Source organism: Acanthisitta chloris, unplaced genomic scaffold (genome assembly GCF_000695815.1).
Source record: "Acanthisitta chloris isolate BGI_N310 unplaced genomic scaffold, ASM69581v1 scaffold11043, whole genome shotgun sequence".
Taxonomy (NCBI): Eukaryota; Metazoa; Chordata; class Aves; order Passeriformes; family Acanthisittidae; genus Acanthisitta; species Acanthisitta chloris.
Genome location: NW_008665447.1, coordinates 70,709 through 76,569, shown reverse-complemented (window position 1 = coordinate 76,569; position 5,861 = coordinate 70,709).

The window sequence follows — 5,861 nt, the reverse complement described above, 5'->3', positions numbered from 1 at the left end:
CAGTTTTGAAAAGAGTCAGAAAATAACAACTGAGAAACAGACCAGAATTTCAGTTTCAATGAATCTGAATTTCAGAGAAAGGTGGGATTTCCAAGAAAACTGGTGTGAGGTCCCTGGAGATATGAGTGTACATGGAAGCTGTGGTTGGTTCAGGCTGTCAGCCAGGGCTTCATTTGATCTCCACTGGTAAGAAAGGCAAGTTCCTTCTACCAGAAGATCCGTTACACAAAAACAAAATCATGTTGGTCCACATACACACAGAGTGAGGTTTATCTTTCAGGTGTTTTTAAATACTTGGATGCCAGAGAAGGCAGCTAACAGAAGAAAGTTAGGATGTGAAAACACCACTTTTAGCAGTAATTCTAATGGCCACATCACTACTGTAAAACACAACTAATGGCAGAGCACTTCTGGTTTTCCACTTATACCTGAACCACTGAATTTCATAGCAGGATGTATCAGACAGTGTTACTGTCTCAGGAGGGGCAGATCAGAGGGGCAGGCTTGGACACAGGGATCAACAGGAGATTAGGAATTAGGAAGAATTTCTTTGCAGAAAGGGTGATTAGACATTGGAAGGGGCTGCTCAGGGAGGTGGTGGAGTCACCGTCCCTGGAGGTGTTTAAGGAGAGACTGGACATGGCACTTAGTGTCATGGTCTAGGTGACATCGTAGTCTTAGGTTATAGGTTGGACTTGATGATATCAGAGGTCTTTCCCAACCTTAGTGATTCTATGATTTTAGGAAATCTTCATGTGTCTGTGTTGGAGGACACATACACCTAACACAGTGGTCTAATACCAAGCTCATAAGCATTTCCCAGTGAAAATGCAGAACTTTCAGGATTTCTTTAGCAATTTTAATACCTCTGCTGATTGAAAATCAGAAAACATAAAATTAAAAATCTGCATGCTTAAAAAGTGAAAAAAGGAACTGAGTAAAAAGCAGTGGCTTCTTGGCATTAACAGAGTGTTCCCTGGACTTCCTGGGAAGATGTCATTCGATGTTTTGCCTGTGAGTAATTCAGATGAGGAATGCCTTCCCTTTCATTTTTGTGAATATCTAGCCCTTTTGCTTTCATTTTGACCTTCCAGGTAACTACATAAAATAACTACCAATGGGGTTTCATAGCTGACACATCAATTGGACCTACTCTGTGGGTCAGATTCTGAAGAGTCCCAGCACCCATTCCACTGTTATTTTTCCAACCTGAATACTGGCTGCTTCAGGAGATTCATTGCCATATTTTTTTGTACATCTGGAACAAATACTCCAATTGCCAGATTTTGAGAAACTGAATACAAATACAAGGGAAACAAAAATAGGTTACGAATACAATCAGGCAAGAGATTTACAGCTAATGAAATCCATTATTTCTCAGAGCAAAGGTAACAGGAAGGGGGAAGTTAGGGCAATACTGAATTTTTAAAAGACAAACATGTTGAATCAGATGGCCTTTATCTCTCTCAGAAATCTTACTGCCTTTCTTTCCTTGGCACTTTCTTCAAATACCCTTCCAACACCCTGAGGCACAACATGGGACAAAGACCTCCAATGAAAAAAGCACATAAAACAGTACAAGTCCTGTAATTTATAGTAATGAGAAGCAGTTTTTCTAGTGTCTGTCATGCAGTCACTCCGCTCTAACAGGGAACATGTGAACATCACAGATTACAATTTAAATTGCTTACATGGATATGCATGGCAAGAAGAGGAGATGATAGGTACTTATTTTGGAAATCACTAAGTAGATATTCAATCTTCCAAACCTTTCTGGAAGTTTACTGATCTCCTGGAAGGTGTTTTCTGGGAGCCTAAGGATTTTTGTTTATGCTCTTCAGAGCTGTGAACTGTGAGATGTGTATACTCAGCTTTAACTCTGCTGTTGTATCTGTAGAAATAATTCCATAGGAATTATCCTTTTTTAACTTAGCCTAGGTTTATTCTTTTGGATAAGCAAATGATAACACTGTGCTGTTAAATCGTTTTGACCCGGAATCTGTGAAAATGTGTGTCTGTTGTAATCTATAGATACAAGCACAACACTAAGTTTGCAAAGCTCCAGATATTTGTACTGTAATTCATTAGTAGGTTTTTTTATTTCACATGAAGTTTAGAATGCAGATCTATTTTTAAAAGGCTTTTTATTTATGACTTTCAGCCTAGTTTGTGCCCCTGTGTATAGAGCTAGGTTTAAGGCTAGTTGGAAGCTAAAGTGTGTTGCAGATGTGTTTGCCCAGATGCCATGGTCTCATTGGATTTGTTCTCTTTAAAAGTATTTATGTGGTAACGTATCAGCAGCTCAGTTCACCCAGAATTAGCCAGGAGGGGCAGGGAGAGAGAGAATCCAGGGAAGTGATGGTACATGTCAGTTCTAGCACTCTCTTAACTGTGGTACCTTTGCAAACTTCGAAGTCATTTCACTTGTATTAAATTTAAGTGCTTAGTTTTCCAAAGCAAATATAGTGAATTCACAGATTTGGCACCTGCAACTACCAAGGGCACTTTTGGGGAGATGTTATTCAGTTCTGATTAAAGACAGAACTGAGCGGGAAAATGGAAAATCAGACACTGAAGCCCTCAAAATTTTCTGCATATTCTCAAAACTGTGTATTGCTTATTCTAGAGAAGGAATTAAAGTATTATTTCTATTAATCACTAGCTCTCATAGAATTATTTCTAATTAAGAAAACTCATGTGAACTTGTGCAACCTTAAGTAAATGCAGAAAAAATATTAAATGGTATATTACCTGCTAAAACATATACATCATTAAAAAAAACAAAGTAGTGATGTTTGTTATTACTGTGGATAGAAGGAAAATGGGACAGACAGAACTAGGTGTGGATAAAACCCTGATGTTTGTTCCTCCACCAAAGCACTTCACAGTGGTACTCTGAAGGGGATAAATATTACTGAAGAACTTAAAGCCCAAGAAAGAAAAGGGACCATGTTGAGAGGTCAAGTATGTTCAGTGCTACCCTCAGATGCATTCAGTGATGAACAATGAGGCAGTAATGAGGACGAGAAAATATCTACTCAGACTTCTTATGCATCATTAGTCAAGCCAGTGGGTATTATGGTTGAACTAAAAAAAATCAAGGAAAACAACTAAATTTGGATCAACCCACATTTTTTTCATTTTCTCCCCAGCAAAACAATAAACTGAAAAGAGGGTTGACTAGAAACAAAACATTTTGTCTTCAGTTTGTTTAGTCCCTCTTTATTTTAGTTAGTTAAATTTGAAGTGGAACATTGATGGTTTTGTTCTGAAAATGCTGTAATGAAATGCTTAGTCCTTCACAAATATATTTGCTTTCTCAATGTTTTTTTTGGAAACCATTAATTAAATTTGACCCAATTTCATAAGTACTTTTATTCTCCCTTCACGATGTGTTGAACTGGTTAATCACATTCTTCATTGCCAGTATTTTGTTTCCCAGGAACAAAGACCACTCATATTTTCTCCTTTTATCCTCTTAATTGAAATGCAAGATGCCTCATCATCAAAACACTTGAGTGTTTTCCATATTAAAAAATGTCCTCCACAAAACCTCTTCCCTTCACTTTTCCTCTTTCTAGTAGAGCAACAATGTGAAAATGAGAAATCTGTATAGTTAAGGATAGGGGGGTGATCCTGAAAAGGGTGAGGTACTTGTCCATTCTTTCTGAGGTTCTTACCTCAGTAAGCAAGTGACGGAATGCAGCTGGTGTAATCCCTGGAAGGACAAGTTACTCCAAGGTAGCATCAACCTAACAGCAAGTTTGTGTTCCAGGTCCAAACTCCTGAATTAGAAAGGGAGGGAAACACATGTGTTGTTTAGCTGGTACAGACAGAACAGCACTAACTCAGCTCTCCAGTAATGATAGCTGTGGTCTACTGAGTTTAGCAGCAATTTAACTTTTTCCCCAGGACATATATATATGTTTTGCTCCTTGGTATAGTGAGCTGCAGTAATTAAAGTAACAAATCCACAGGCAGCCCACACAGAGTTCCATGGTTCAGTGTGCAGTTTTTCTGGCTAGTCCGAGATAGGAGGATGAGAAATATTTTAAAGCCAAGGATAATTTGGACAGCTGCTCTCTGTAAAGTCAACAAGATCATAATAAGTCTATTAGTTTGACAATTGAAAGCCACACATCCCAAATGAGGACAAAAAAAAATGTCAGTTCATTTATTTTGTGAAGCCTTTTCCCCCTTTTCAGACAAATGATCTCCAACTTGCCCAGGCTGAACTTCAGTTAATTGTTTTGCCACAGTGAGCAGTCCTGAAGGGGACTGTGCTATATGCAGATGACAGAGGATGCCTTGCTTTGCTTCTGAGGTGGCTCCATGCAGATGTTTGATAAGACAGAGCCCAGGAATGAGCTGTTTGAGATGCTGCAGTGAGTGCCCTGGAGATGGAGGAAGGCTGTCCACTATGACTCAGACACACATATCTTAGCACAGTTCTCATGTAAATGAACAGAGATAGAAGTCTAATGTTTAGTTGCTAATTACATTTAGACTCCTTTGGGGAACCCACTAAGATTTCTATGAATATACAGTTCCAGCCAGTGAACAGACAGAATTAATCCATTGGTTTGCTCTAACAGGGGACCTAAAAAGAACAATTACTTACACTGCTGTGATTGCCCTTCTTCAAGGTTAAATTCTCCATACAAATTCCACTGTTGTTCTTCACATGAGATGATTTTTCTTCAAAGAGAGTGAAAGCTATTACATTAGCCATCCCCTTATTTATTTTTCTAAATTAACAATACTGCTTTTGGTTAATGATAATGATTCTTCTTTCATTAGTGGCATCTTTATCCTTCATAAGCCACTTATTAAAAAAATTCAAAATTAAAGAATTAAAAATTAAAACTTGGGAGAGCCTTCAAAGATTTTATTATCATAACTGATTTTCCAACATTGACTTTTCATGGCAGATGTATGTAACAAAAACTAAAGACCCTCCCTACCCTCCCCACATTACCTACTCTGGATGTTTAATTCCTAATGACTTGATCTGAGTTTCACTTGGTGTAGTTTAACCCCCTGACTTGCTGTCCACTGGTTGTGTTTGGGTTTTTCTATGCACTCTCTCTCTACTTGAGGTTTTGCCAGCACTGAGATAGCACCAAGATTTCTTCAGTTGCACAGTCTGTGTCCCACAACAGCATGATGCTAATTCCCATCCAGGTTACAGTCCCTAACAGTCCCTCAGCCCTTGGTGCAGAAATGTTTCTGGCATTGTCTAGCATAGGTGATAAAATTCTATGTAAGAATTTTGCCCGTATGTCTTTCATTTTCTTTTTTAATTGGTGCACCCATGAATTTTATGTATTTACTCAAGTATTGCATTCTGAAAAAATACAGGTTTTTATAGGCTGAAAGTAGCAAAGTGGATGTACACTACTGTAAATAAGATCTCTGCTGTACAATACTGTAATTTGCTATAATCAGTTCTCAGTTCAAGGTAGTTTCAAGGCATAAAGGCGACTGGGGAAGTTTACAGGAACATAATGCATGTATGGATTCAGGAGAATGATCAGTAAGTGACATTACAGCAAAAGATGCTTTATTTAGCTCTTTCAGACAAGAGGTAGCTGAGGAATGTAACAGTAATAGTCTCATTTTACAACCAGATTTTCAAAGAAATTGTGCTTTCATCAGTGATCTCAGACTCTCTTCTTTCTTCACAGTGGGGCTATTGCAGGTGCCCAGATGAGATCTGAGCAGGTGTTTATGTCTCTGTGTTTGCAGAAGCAGCAATGGCCTTGCTGTCAAAATACCACCAAGGCTCTGCATTCCTCTCCTATATTCCAGGTCTGTTCGTGGGAATTATTCCTAATATTTTTTTGGTTTTTTTCTTTTAG